Below are 15,514 nucleotides of genomic sequence, written 5' to 3'. Positions count from 1 at the left end.
AAAAACATCTTGATGAGTAACTCTTACTTAAAAATATGTATATAAATAAATATTAATAATTCCTTTTGAAATTAGTAGTACACAATTATTTTAGTAAATAAGTGCATGTAGAATATTTAATATTTATACAATAAAAACATTAATGTAAAATACAATAATAAGTGATTTTACAAAAGCAATAATCTCTTACCAACTTTGTAATAAACTTTAATGGCCTCCCATTACTTTTGTCATCACCAGAATCCTTAACATGCCCTACACAGGTCTATGGCATCATCCCTCATGAGGCCTACCTTGCTCCGTGCCACTCTAGGCTTATTAGCGTTCTTTCAGTTACTACAACATGCTACAGGATCTTTGCCTGTGTTGATCTCTGAGTCTGGAGTGCCTCCCCAACCCTATTCCCCACTGTTGCCTGATTAAGTCCTGTCTTTACTTCAGATTTCAATTCAATTGTCATGTCCTTATTGAACCCTCTGATCTCCTTTACTTGGTCCATTCTTCTTATTTTGTCTCTATGTACCTCTTCTTGGGAGTTCTTATCAATGTTTGATTTTATATGCATTTTATGATTATCTCATTATTGGTAATAGATTTTATGAAACCTGGGATTATGTATTTTTGGCTGACAATTTTATTATTAGATTTCTGTATAGTGCCTGATATATAATAGGCACTTGATGTTCACTCATGGAATAAATAAAAGGAGGAGGGAATAAGTGGAAGTTTCCCAATTTTCCTTCTATAAATCATGAAATATTTTGGATTATGACTAAAGCTTGGGGGTAATTTTATGAATGTTCGTTTTTTCTTTTGTATTATTTTTCTAAGCGATTTGACTTATATGTATATTTCTCTTTAGTTCCATAGTTATTCGATAGGCTCTTTTTAGATTTTTTAATGATTGAGGGACTACCTCACAAACTTTCTTCAGTTCCAATTTTATATTTTTTCTGAAACTTAATTTTGTTCATATTATAAATAAGTATTGGTGACTTTTTACAATATAGCTTCAAATTAATGCTACTTTCCTTTAGGATATGTTGTTTGCATTGGAATTGTGTTTCTGTTTGTTTATGCTTTTAAAAGAAGGCGTCTGTGCAAAACCAAAACTTCCCAACAGTAGGACATGTGGATTGCCCTGGCTCTGTGCTCTCACCCTGATCATGAAAATACTATTCCTTTTAATTTTATCCTAATGATATGCTAAAATAATCTACCTCAATGAACTTTTACTGTCTTTACAGACTGCTGGACTGAGGGCAAATTCTAACTGCCCTATTTACCACTGCCCTAATTATAAGAATAAAAGTTTGTTTTTAATTAATTTGATGTAAATATTTACTCATTGGGAGACATTACACAAGATGATGATGAGGAGGAGGATAATAGTAATAGACACATATGGTTTTGATAGGCCATGCTTGATATGCTTTATACATTATTAACTCATGTAATCCTCATAAAAATATCTTATTATTTTAGCATCTTCTCTTTCCAAGTGTAAAGACCAAAGCACCTAGCAGGGTACGGTGTTGCATACCTGTAGTCCCAGCTGCTTGAGTGGCAGAGGTGGGAGAATCCCGGGCTTGAGCCTGAGAGACTGAGGCTGCAGTGAGCTGAGATTGAGCTACTGCACTCCAGCTTGGGCAACAGAGTGAGACCCTGTCTCAAGAAAAATGACAACAGCTACAAAACCAAAGCACAGAGATAGTAAGTTGCTTAAGAACACATAGAAAGCAGATAGCAGGAGTAGGGTTTCAACCAATGAAAGGCTCATGCTTTTGACCACTAAGCTATATTGCCTTTTTAAGATAAAGGACTACTTTCTATACTTTAACTCAATTATTATTATAACCCCTAAACCTACATAAAATAGATCGCTTTGACTCCATTTGAAAAGTGAAAAAACCTAAGTTCAGAAAGGGGAGGTAACATTTTGAAGTCCACAAACATTGAAAATGTCTGAGTCAAAATTTCTACTGAGATATATGAATTATCTTTACACATGAAGCTGACTTTAAACCTGTAACTCTCATTCTATTACATGAAGACAGGCAATGAAAAACTGTAAATCTAAGAATGCAATATTCTCAACTTGTACCTACTAAATATGCATCTCAATTTCTAACTTTTTAATATATCCTATTATATGACGTTCTTGTGGAGGAGAAGATTTAAAAAAGAGGATCATTGATAGTAGCTATGTTAGGACTAATACCTATCACATAAGAGGCACTCAAATAAATATTGATTGAATGACTATTCCATTAATTTCATTCTTCAATCAGCTCCTTTTTGCAAGAAATTTGGTGGACAGTCCTCAGAGCAATGGAAATAACAGTTTGTTTTAGTTTTAAAAGTTCCTTTGAATTTTTGTCTTTCTTGATGTTTTCATTGGTATGTTGAATGGTGAATGTAAATTGACTTTATCTTGTTACTGCATGTTAATAGTTGGAAAATAGGCAGATAATATGCATTTAACAAACATTTGTTGAAAGAATAAATGCTGAGAGAAGACACATCTGGAAAGTCAATATCTGCTTTCATTGGAAGCAAGATTTATTTTGGGAATAAAAATTATTTGATATTAATACATGCAAAAATGTACATATTGCTTTTTTTAAAAGAAATTTTAGATTTCATCAAAGGTTTTTGCCTCTACCAAATATATATGACTTTTAGAAGAATATTAAACATGCATTAAGTTCATGACTTATAACTTTTATATATTTTATTTTATTTTTTACTTTTGGATATTTTCAATTATACTTATGTATGTTAGCCCTAGGAATCCAAACATGTAAGATATCAATAAATGGTGTTGGTAAGTTATTTTATGTTAATGAGTTCATTATTGATTACTGTAAAATAATATTTCAAAGTTTATGAATGATACAATTAAAATATGCTATTCTTTTTTTTAATGTCCACAGCTCAGTCCGTTTTTAAGGCATACTGTTCTGAAGAGAACATTTAATGTAACTCTGCCAAATTCTTTCTTCATTGATAGAGAAAACACTTCCACTGTAGAACAAAAAGCCAAACAAAAACACCAAGGAGGCAAAATAGAATCTTCTAAATGGTGAGTGTATCAGTTCGTTCTCTCACTGATATAAAGAAATGCACAAGACTGGATAATTTATAAAGGAAAGAGGTTTAATTGACTCATTTTCACATGACTAGGGAGGTCTCAGGAAACTTACAATCATGGTGGAAGGCAAATGAGAAGCAAGTACCTTTTTCACAAGGTGGCAGGAAAGAGAAGGAAGAGGAACTGCCAAACACTTATAAAACCATCAGATCTCATGAGAACTAAGTCACTATCATAAGAACAGCATGGGGGAAACCACCCCCATGATCCAATTACCTCCCATCAGATCCCTCCTTTGACACGTGGGGATTATAGTTTGAGATGAGTTTAGGTGGGGACACAGAGCCAAACCATATTATTCTGCCCCGGGACCCTCCCAAATCTTATGTCTTTTTACATTGCAAAACAAATCTTGCCTTCCCAAACTCTTACTTCAGCATTAGCTCAAAAGCGCATAGTCCAATGTGTATCTGAGACAAGGCAAGTCCCTACCACCTATGAGCTTGTAAAATCAAAAGCAACTTAGTTACTAAGATACAGTATGGGGACAGGCACAGGATAAATGCTCCCATTTCAAATGGGAGAAATTGGCCAAAACCAAGGGGCTATAGGCCCCATGCAAGTCTGAAAGCCAACAGGGCAGTGATTAAATCCTAAAGCTCCAAAATAATCTCCTTTGACTCCATGTCTCACATCCAGGGCATGCTGATGCAATGGGGAGGGGACTCCCACAGCCTTGGGCAGCTCCTTTACTGACTGGTGTTGAGTGCCTGCAGCTTTTGTAGCTGCAGAGTGCAAGCTGTCAGTAGACCTACTATTCTGGGGTCTGGAGAAGGTGGCTTTCTTTTCACAGCTCCACTAGGAAATGCACCAGTGGGGACTCTTTGAGGGGCCTCCAATCCCACATTTCCCTTCCACACTGCTCTAGCAGAGATTCTCTAAAAGGGCTCTGACCCTGTGAAAGAATTCTGCCTGGACATCCAGGCATTTCCATACATCCTCTGAAATCTAGGCAGAGGTTCCCAAACTGCAATTCTTGACTTGTGTGCCCCCTCAGGCCAAACACTACATGTAAACCACCAAATCTTGGAGCTTGCACCCTCTGAAGCAACAGTTTGGACCTTACCTTGCCCCTTTTAGCCACGGCTGGAGCTGAAGCAGTGGGACACAGGACACCATATCCTGAGGCTGGACACAGCAGTGGAAACCCTGGTCCCAGCCCACAGAACCATTTTTTCCCTCCTAGGCCTCCAGGCCTGTGATGGCAGGGGCTGCCACCAAGGTCTCTTGATGTGCCCTGGAGACATTTTCCCAATTTTGTTGGCAATTAACATTTGGCTCCTTATTACTTATGCATATCTCTGCAGCTGGCTTTAATTTCTCCCCAGAAAATAGATTTTTCTTTTCTACCACATGGTAAGGCTGCAAATTTTTCAAACTTTTATGCTCCACTTCCCTTTTAAATATAAGTTACAATTTTAGATCATCTCTCTCAAGTTCAGTGTTCCACAGATTTCCATGGCACGAGGAAAATTCTGCCAGTCACTTTGCTAAAGCACAGCAAGAGTGATCTTTACTCCAGTTCCCAATAAGTTCCTCATCTCCTTCTGAGTCCACCTCAGCCTAAACTTCATTGTCCACATCACTATCAGCATTTTGGTGAAAACCATTTAACAAGTTTCTAGGAAGTTCCAAACTTTTTCTCATCTTACTGTCTTCTTCTGAACCCTCCAAACTGTTCCAACCTCTGCCTGTTACCCAGTTCCAAAGTTGCTTCCACATTTTCAGGTTATTTTTATAGCAGTAGCCCACTTCTTGTACCAATTTACTGTCCAGTCTCATACTACTATAAAGAAGTACCCGAGACTGGGTAATTTATAAAGGAAAGAGTTTTAACTGATTCACAGTTCAGCATGGCTGGGGAGGCCTCAGGAAACTTACAATCATGGTGAAAGGCAAAGGAGAAGCAAGTACCTTCTTCACAATGTGGCAGAAAAGACAGAGGGAAGAGGAACTGCCAACACTTATCAAACCATCAGATCTCATGAGAACTCAGTCACTATCATGAGAACAGCATGGGAGAAACCGCACCCATCATCCAATCAACTCCCACCAGGTCTCTCCGTTGATACATGGGGATTTCAATTTGAGATGAGATTTGGGTGGGAATACAGAGTCAAACCATGTCAGTGAGTACACCTGTCCTCCCCGAGTTATATGGTTACTACATTTTTACAATCCATAAATTAACTGCCATAAACAATCTCTTGGTCAGGATATATTTTTCTGTCCTCAAAGCAATATATTTGTATCCCTGTTCTAGAAATTGGTTGTGTTTATGGCCCCAAGGTGTAATTAACAGATTATAATAGAAGACAATCTGCATTATTCTAGAGATAAGTGCTAATTTGGTCAGGAATAGCCAGTACATGATCTTTACATTTTTATAAAGTCTGTTTTTCATTTGCCTTTAATAACAAGATAAAATAGTTACCTTAATCAGGTGAGTTGCTTTTTAATTAACCTATCTTTTTAATACAAATAAATTTTTGTAATGTTATGCTTTAGTCAGTTGTTGTAGGATTATATCTTATTTTAGCATGTAGACTTTTTTGGTCAAATTGCATTATGAAGCAGTTTTGAATTAAAAGTTGGTATGCTTAATAGAGACGGGGTTTCACTGTGTTAGCCAGGATGGTCTCAATCTCCTGACCTTGTGATCTGCCTGCCTCAGCCTCCCAAAGTGCTGTGATTACAGGCGTGAGCCACTGCACCCGGTCTACTTAGGTTATTTTTATTTTGATTTACCCACATATTTAACTCTTTCATTGTTCTTTCCTTCTCTCATTTCTGTGCTTCTCTTTAGATCATTAGTCTTCTGTCTAATGAACTCCTTTAAATATGTATGTTTACACAGGTTTGCTGTTGATGAGTTTTCTCAGTTGTTTGGCTGAAAACATCTTTATTTAATTTCCCTTTTTGAAGGATATTTTTGCTGAATAAACAAGTACCGTTTGGCATATTTTCTTTGAGCATTTACAAAATGTCATTCTATTGTTTTCTGCCCTCCATAGTTTCTAATGAAGTGTCTTTCCTTTGAAGATAATGTCTTTTATTTATCTGACTGCTTTTACAACATTTTTATGCATTTTAAAAAAGGTCAGTTTTACTCTAATGCTTTTAGATTTTCCTACCTCATGCCCCAGTTCTCCTTGGTGTTTGTTAATGCTCTGGATTGTGTGGGTTGATGTCTTTCTATTGGCTCTGAAAGTTTCTCACCTATTATCTTTTCAAATATTGCTTCTTTAACATTTCTCTCTTCTCTTGTTATACAAATACAATTACAGATATTAAATTGTCTCATGTGTCTTGTATGCTCTTTTGTATATTATAGATTCTCTTTAGTTTTTGAACTTCAGTCTGTATATTTTATAATGATCTCTCCTTAGTTCAAAAATCCTCTCTTTAACTGTTTAAACACATCTATTGCATTCTTAATTTAAATGTTAACATTTTCAGTTCTGTAATTTCCATTGGGTTATTATTTATAAATTCCAGTTGCATAGTGAGATTCTTGAATTTGCTAACAATTTTGTTCAGCATTTTATTCTTTGTTATTTTAAAATCTATGATGGATATCTCCAACTCTAATTCACCTTTGTATCTGCTTATATTATGTTTTAGTTTTCTGTTTTTTGATTCTGACTTCTGACATGCCTAGTAAGTTTGATCACATGTAGAATATTGCGAATGAAAAATTATAGATATAATTTGATGTTTTGTCTCATATTTTCTTCCTTCAGGGAGGATTTCCTTTAGATTTTTCTCAGGTACCTTAAATATGGGGCAGACCTGCTTTTCCATTATGAGGTTGTGCTTGTCCGGAGCTGAGTTTCACATTTTTGTTAAGAGTTGATATAATTCTTGTTACCTATGTTTTTGGAGTATAACCTTCTTTTATTCTATTTATAATAAGAAGTCAGGGATATTAACTAGAGTCCCTTCTCCAATTTTTTCTTCTTCAATCCTGGGAAACTGCCAAATACCCTGTTTTGCTGCCCATACCTTTAGCTGCTACTCTTGACTCCTTTTGATATCCTGTTAGCCCTATACCAGATAAAATTTAGCAAACGTCTTAAGGAGGAACATGACACGATGCTAAAATTCCCTTATTCTTCTCCCTTTTTCTTTGTAATTTAGTTTCTTGACATCCTGCTTTCTTAAACTACAAGTTTTATCTTTAGACATCCCAATAAGGCCAAAGTCTTAGCTTAGGTTTTTATCTGCCTTGTGGCTGTCTTCTTGGTCTTTTGGCCTTGTGCTATTTAGAAACTAAAAGATTCCTCAAGGGAAATGTAAGGCTCACCTCAGTATTACGCCTGCCTCACTATTCTCACCAAATTTCTGGCCCCTCAAAACCTGGTTGTCTGTATAGTTTTCCATTCAGTTAAATAGGTTTAAACAGAAATAAATTCTATAGATTTTATGTATTGCATGGCCTGCAACAAGTTATTCTTTGCCATGTCTGAATTTCTTTACCAGTTTGTCAAGCTCCTTTCCTTTCATCTCTCAATTTATGAAATCCTATATCTTCAATGAATAGTTACAATTAAAAAAGAATATATCCTAGATATGAGGTATCCTGCCATGTAACTATTTGCTCATAATTCTATAAAAAGCACACACCATTTTTAAGGAAATATATTTATTTATTAAACGTACTTGCAGATTTATCTTTTGAGAATTACCATTGTCACATTAGAAACTAAGAATATGTTAAGGTTGTATGTTTCATTATTTAACTATTTTTTCATGGTGTCACACAAAAATAAGCCCTTAGAAATGCTTTAGTATTCCAGGCATGCTCACTCACATTCCAAGCCCTCTGTTAAATAAGCCTTCAGCAGGCAAAGCCAGACTAGCCCCCTGTCTAACTTTGCCATTACAGATGGACACAAAGTCCCAATTCTATCTTTTCTGTTTCTACACTCTCCTATTATTACCACTGAAGACCCTCAAAAAGCTACCAGAGTTGCATTCAGAATTATTCTGCATTTCAGTAAATATGATGTCATTTGGAGTCTCCCTACTTTAATTAACTTTAATTAAAAACAATTTTATTCTACAATGAGAGAGAAGTTTAATGCTTGGCTGAGCTACTACACCAACTCTAAAGAAAATGAGTGAGTTAACATGTTCAAATAGCTGTTATCAGCTCTAATTATGTTTGCATGAAGGAAGAACAAGCTAGATAACAGAAGAGTGTTGGATGATTGAAAATGGGGAAAGAGTAACCATATGAATAAAAAAAAAAATGTAGTAAAAGTGATACAGCCAGAAAAAATTCTCTGCAATTCACAGGTTTGCCCTTGGGTTAAGCCTCATTTTCTTCAACTGTTCCTAGCCATAATGGACACCAACATAAAATATTTTCATATAGGTAGTCTCACATACCTGAAGCTTAGTGAAAAAATGGTATTTCTGCTAAGATAATATCTAGTAGAGCCTCTAATGTGTTACAAGTTTATTTTATAACTAAATTTGTTGTAAAAGATTTTTATTCTCAAAATACTTGTCAGTGGAGAAAATAGTGTATTAAATTATATTGTGAAAGTTTTAACAGCTTATTTGATTTCTATTTCTTTTTTGCTCTGTCAGTAACATTTTATCTTATTAGACTCACTATTATCATGATGTAATGTCTAAACAATTGAAGAATATATACTTCTACATATGCCTTTAACTACTCAAATCTTCAGCAGAGTCAAAAGGACAATAAATACAGAAGCCAGAATTATGTCATAATTCTGACATTAATTTGGTTAAAAAAAAGAGTATTTTGTGAAATTTTATATCTTTTTTATTGGAAGTACCTTAACTAGAGAAGCCATCTGAAAGAATATTTTGACTTAGGTGGAGAAGTACAATAGAGATACCACTTACTGAAATAGCTTTTCTTTTCTCACAGATATATCCAAAGGTAATATCTATTAATATAAAGGTAAGCTGATACTTCTCTCACAAAGGAGTACTTCCATGTTGATGATGTCCTCCATCAGCTGCTCACAGGAGCATCATTGCTCTTCTAACATCTAGAGATAGAAAAATCTGTTCTTACATGATATTTGTTTTTCTTCAGAAAAATTTTCCTATTACAAAAGCAGTATATATATTCATTGCATTCTTTCTAAGCATATACTACTGATGCATCCATATAAAATATAATGCTGAATAAAGACATCTGATGAAAAGCCTTTCTTTTTTACTTTAGAGTCTCATTCTCTAACCAGAGAATGCAATTACTTTCCAAATACCAGGCATGCTGAAACAAAGTGAACGATGTTGTTATGCATATGTGGTATTCCCTTGACTTATTTTCTTACTCTTCATTTCTCTGAAATGCTAAAAGTAGAATATAAAAATCATAAAAGGAATATTCAGTATGTTTTACTTTGTATAACTTTTATGTGCAAATAGGAAAGCAAAGAAAAAAATGATTAAACTGTGGCAATATACTGAATTATCTTCAATAGCCTACATATTTGGGGAAGATGGGTAAATTTAAATATCACATCCCAAAACTTTTGGCATTAATGCTATTACGTTAATACCATTGTTAGTAAATTTTAGTAAATGCCATTTACTAACATGTCATTTACTAACATAGTCTAGTAAAACAAATTAGTTGGAGATAAGGATTTATCAACAGTATTTAATGTTTCTAGAGGAGCATATCCTCTTTGAAATTTTAACAAATGCTATGGAAACCTCATTGATGAAAGTGGATTTATGCAAGCAATCTAAAATTAACATAATTCTAAAAGATTCAAGTGCTCCTGAAATTTTCAGTGTATTCTGATTTAAGAAAACTGTATCTAAAATATCTCCATTAATGTGCCTAAAATCAATCATTCAAGATTGGAACAATAAACACCCCCCCCAAATGGCCAATAAATACTTGCTTTTCCATTGAATTGGATGAATTGAATTGAATTGAATTGAATTGAACTGGGAAAACAGCACAGAACTGGTGGTTGACGGAGAGGAGACTTTGAGCTCATCTCCTAGTTACATAACCCTAAACTAACTAGTTAATCACCTAGTTCTTTGTTCTATAGCTCCAAAATGAAGCAGTTGGTATATTAGACCAGTAGATGTCAAACATAGAGGATGTTTCACAATTACCAAGTGAGGTGGTAGAATAACACAGTTTTCCAACATCTAACAACTCTCCACCTAGTATTGCCTGTACTCTGAAATGGGTCCTGAAGCCTGTATTTTTCTATAGATTTTTATGTGATGTAGTTAAGCTCTAGGTACATGATCCCCAAGGTTTCTATCATCCCTATAGTATTTATTTTGGAAATTACCTTTTTATGTGTCATATAAACCATGAAAAATATAGTTCTTGTTGCAGAAAACTCAGACAACCAAGAGTATTTGACGTGCATTACATGTGTTGGAACACCCTTGCATGTATTCTTTAAAAACAAACAAACAAACAAACAAAAAAACCTTATGGGATGATTTTTACTTTTTATTTTTAATTCTTTTCCTCTATAATATATTACATAATATGCAAAACCTGTTCATGAATAAAGAATAGAAAAATGAAAATTCAGAACGTGGGAGAGAATTGCCAGTCAACTTTTAAGACAATGTTTTAATTATTCAGTAGAATAATTCTTATGTCTATAATCTTCTTACATATTAACATTTTCTAAACCAGAACTAGTAAAAATACATAAATTTTCATACTGCTGTTATAACAAAATAATATAAACCTCTTGTCACCTAAAAACAAAGTTGAGAATTCCATATGTGAACATTGCATGGGAAGCATAATTATTTTGAAATTTTTGGGAGAGTAAATAATCTTGTTTTTAAAATGATAGCCTTTCTGTAATATTAAATTAATAATTTTAAGAGAACTACAAAAGAGATAAGCAGAAAAAATACAATAGTAAAATAGAAAAGGCATTATATTTATGTATATATATATACACACACATATTTATCTCTTTGGAAAGATGAGTAAAAATATAAATAAAATCAAACAACATGAAAGACTATGAAAAAATTATATATTATTAAAAATATGAATAAGATAGAGGGTCTTAGACTATTAATCTTTCTCTGGAACAAACTTACCACAAGAAGCAAGAAATTGTTGAAAGAAATCTGCCTGGAGTCAGTAAAGCTTTCAAAAGACATTTTCTCTGTGAAAAAAGAGCAAACAATTCTGAAGTTGGAACATGTTGAGGCAAAGAAAACTCAGCTAATTGAACTAAAAGTGACATTATTGGTAACAGGGAAATGTAACAATTTATAAAATACAATCGATGATGTAGCAGTTCAGCTTTAATAACACAGAATTCACAGGGAAACAAGTAATAAAAATAATGATTAAGTTGGGATGGTTAGGAGATCCCAGATATGCCCCATTTTGCATTCCTAATCATGTCCGTGTAGACTAGTCACTGGCAATTAACTTTTGTAAAACTGGAAGATTTCCCCTTTTTCAAAGGCTTGGAACCAGAGATCCCAAGGGAGATAATGATTTACCCATTCTCTGAGAATGTATTCTGCAGAACACAGTGATTGCTTCAAATTAGAAATGTTGAAAGGGATGACTAATTTCCATAACTTTGACAAAAATGTTTGTAAAAATACTGAACAGCTGCCTTCTTCAGCTCAAAATTCAACACAACTAAAATAGTATTATACTGATCCATTAATATATTTTATTCCCAGGATGTTAGTCTGTTTTGCATAGTTATAAAAGACTATCTGGACAGGATAATTTATAAAGAAAAGAGGTTTATTTGACTCATGGTTCTGCAGGCTGTTTAAGAAGTGTTGTGCTACCACCACCTTCTGGTGAGTCCTCAGGAAGCTTACAATCATGGCAGAAGGCAAAGGGGGAGCCAACAAGAGAGGGAGCAAGAGAGAGAGGGAGGAGGTGCCATACTCTTTAAATCACCAGATCTCCTGTGAACTCTTTACTAAGGGGAAGGCATCAAGCTATCCACAAGGCATCCACCCTCATAACCCAACACCTTTAAAGTTCATATGGAACCAAAAATAAGCCCCCATTGCCAAGACAATCCTAAGCCAAAAATCAAAGCTGGAGACATCACACTGCATGGCTTCAAACAATACTACAAGGCTGCAGTAACCAAAATGGCATGGTACTGGTACCAAAACAGAGAGATAGACCAATGGAACAGAGCAGAGCCCTCAGAAATAATACCACACATCTACAACCATCTGATCTTTGACAAACCTGACAAAAATAAGCAATAGGGAAAGGATTCCCTATTTAATAAATGGTGCTGAGAAAACTGGCTAACCATATGTAGAATGCTGAAACTGGATCCCTTCCTTATACAAAAATTAATTCAAGATGGATTAAAGACTTAAATGTTAGACCTAAAACCATAAAAACCCTAGAAGAAAACCTGGGCAATACCATTCAGGACATAGGCATGGGCAAAGACTTCATGTCTAAAACACCAAAAGCAATGGCAACAAAAGCCAAAATTGACAAATGGGATCTAATTAAACTAAAGAGCTTCTGCCCAGCAAAAGAAACTACCATCAGAGTGAACTAGCAACCTACAGAATGGGAGAAAATTTTTGCAATCTACTCATCTGACTTGGAACCAACCCAAATGTCCATCAATGATAGACTGGAGTAAGAAAATGTCACACATATACACCATGGAATACTATGCAGCCATAAAAAAGGATGAGTTCCTGTCCTTTGTAGGGACATGGATGAAGCTGGAAACCATCATTCTGAGCAAACTGTTGCAAGGACAGAAAACCAAACACCGCATGTTCTCACTCATAGGTGGGAATTGAACAATGAGAACACTTGGACACACGGTGGGGAACATCACACACTGGGGCCTGTCATGGGGTGGGGGAGGTGGGAGGGATAGCATTAGGAGATACACCTAATGTAAATGACGAGCTAATGGGTGCAGCACACCAACATGGCACATGTATACATATGTAACAAACCTGCACGTTGTCCACATGTACCCTAGAACTTAAAGTATAATAAATAAGTGAATAAATAAATATAAGCAGAGACACTTAGTAAGCCTAAAAAAAAAGTTCAATGCTGAAATTTATCTTCTCAGAGTTTAAATATGTCTTTAATCTGATAGCAAAGTGATTTATAAAAAAGACATTATTCCAAAAATAAAAGTTATCTTATTTTAAAATTAATCTTGTAGATTGCTTTAGAAGTCAAGAGGATCTGTGTAATCTATAGGATTATGTGGAACATGACACAAGCCTATCTTCTTAGAGAGTAGTTCTTACTTGCCTAAATTATTATTGTTTTTTAAGCAATTGTGAGGCAACAAATTGAGCATAGCATTAATCATGCTGTGTTTTATGTAAAAATAATGATGTATTGCATGTTTTTTGGTAAGGGGTCACAGAGCAAATTTTTAGCAGAAAATTACTCATCCAGATTCTATGCCTAAAACTTCACTCTCAACTAAAGCCATGAAGCTGATAACTGGGAATAATTTTTCTTGCGTGTCAAATATATGTAACTGCTGATCTTAGAGCAACAATGAATTTAACAATTTAAAACTTTGTGCAAATAGATCATTATTTTATTTTATTTAAACCACAATAAAAAAGTTTTTATTTAGCAGGAAGTTACCCAGATTCTATGACTAAAACTTCACTGTCAACTAAAAACATGAAGTTGATACCTCGGGATAATTTTTCTTGAGTGTCAAATAAATGTAACTGTTGATCTTAGAGCAACACAGTAGTTTACCAATTTAAAACTTGGTGCAAATAGATTATTATTTTATTTTATTTAAACCACAATAGACCAGTTTTTAAATTTAACAGTTGATAAGTACTTGTTCTATTACAGTCATTCTCAATGCAATTAATTGTATAAATTCATAGAATTTCAAGATTCAAGGAATTTTTACAACTTTAAGCTGTCAGAGTACAAACAAATTTTGCAATGATGAGATGTGGGCCAAACTGAAGAACTATGTAACGTTTTTCTGAAACTGCAGACAGTGAACATAAATGTCTTTTGTATGTTTGGTGTGTTTTGTTTTTTTTTTAAATACTTTTCTTTAGGTTCGGGGGTACATGTGCGGGTTTGTTATGTAGGTAACCTCGTGTTATGGAAGACTGTTGTACAGATTATTTCATCACTCAGGTACTAAGCCGAGTACCCACTAGTTATGTTTTCTGATCCTGTCTCTCTTCCCCTCCTCCACCCTCAAGTAGGCCCTAGTATCTGTTGTTCCCCTTTTTGTGTTCATGACTTCTTATTATTTAGCTCCCACTTATAAGCGAGAACATGTGGTATTTGGTTTTCCTTTTCTGCATTGGTTTGCTAAGGATAATGGCTTCCAGCTCCATCTACGTTCCTGCGAGGGACATGATTTAATTCTTCCTTAATGGCTGCATAGTATCCCATGGTGTATATGTACTACATTTTCTTTATTCAATCCGTCACTGATGGGCATTTAGGTTGATTCCATGTCTTTGCTGTTGTGAATAATGCTGCAGTGAAGATTCACTTGCATATGTCTTTATGGTGGAATGATTTATATTCTTTTGGTTATACACTCAGTAATGGGATTGTTGGGTCGAATGGTAGTTCTGTTTTTGCTCTTTGAGGAATCACCACACCACTTTCCACAAGAGTCAAACTAATTGACAGTCCCACCAACAGTATATAAGCATTCCTTTTTCTCTGCAGCCTTGCCAGCATTTGTTATTTTTTGACTTTTAATAATAGCCATTCTGACTGGTATGAGATGGTATCTCATTGTGATTTGGTTTACATTTCTCTAATGATCAGTGATGTTGAGTTTTTCTTCATATTCTTGTTGGTCGTATGTATGTCTTCTTTTGAAAAGTGTCTGTTTGTGTTCTTTGGCTATTTTTTAATGAAGTCCTGTTTTTTTCTTGTAAATTATTTGAAGTTCCTTATTGATGCTGCATATTAGACTTTTGTCAGATGATAGTTTGCAAATATTTTCTTTCATTCTATGGGTTATCTGTTTACTTTTTTGATAGTTTCTTTTGCTGTGCAGAAGCTCCTAAGTTTCATTAGATCCCATTTGTCAATTTTTTGCTTTTGTTGTGATTGCTTTTTGGTGTCTTCATCATTAAATGTTTGCCCATTCCTATGTCCAGAATATTGCCAAGGTTATCTTCCAGAATTTGTAGTTTTGAGTTTTACACTTAAGTCTTTAATCCGTCTTGAGTTGATTTTTATATATGGTGTAAGAAAGGAATCCAATTTCAATCTTCTGCATATGGCTAGCCAGTTGTCCCAGCACAATTTACTGAATAGGGAGTTCTTTCCCCATCACTTGTTTTTTTCAACTTTGTTGAAGATCAGATAGTTGTAGGTGT

At 34.6% G+C, this 15,514-nt stretch overlaps 1 long non-coding RNA gene across 1 annotated transcript in view; it reads right to left on the bottom strand.

Annotated features, from left to right (window-relative positions):
• Positions 1-11,315, bottom strand: part of LOC105549605 — a 57,188-nt gene extending 45,873 nt beyond the window's left edge. Inside the window, exons 1-2 of the long non-coding RNA XR_001007573.1 lie at positions 11,246-11,315; positions 9,038-9,186 (exon numbers count right to left, since the gene is read on the bottom strand). This is a non-coding gene — a long non-coding RNA (uncharacterized LOC105549605). The remainder of the gene's footprint in view (positions 1-9,037; positions 9,187-11,245) is intronic.
• Between the last annotated feature and the right edge of the window lie 4,199 nt (positions 11,316-15,514).

Source organism: Mandrillus leucophaeus, unplaced genomic scaffold (genome assembly GCF_000951045.1).
Source record: "Mandrillus leucophaeus isolate KB7577 unplaced genomic scaffold, Mleu.le_1.0 Scaffold447, whole genome shotgun sequence".
In the NCBI taxonomy this organism is placed as follows: domain Eukaryota; kingdom Metazoa; phylum Chordata; class Mammalia; order Primates; family Cercopithecidae; genus Mandrillus; species Mandrillus leucophaeus.
This window is presented reverse-complemented; position numbering and strand designations above follow the sequence as displayed.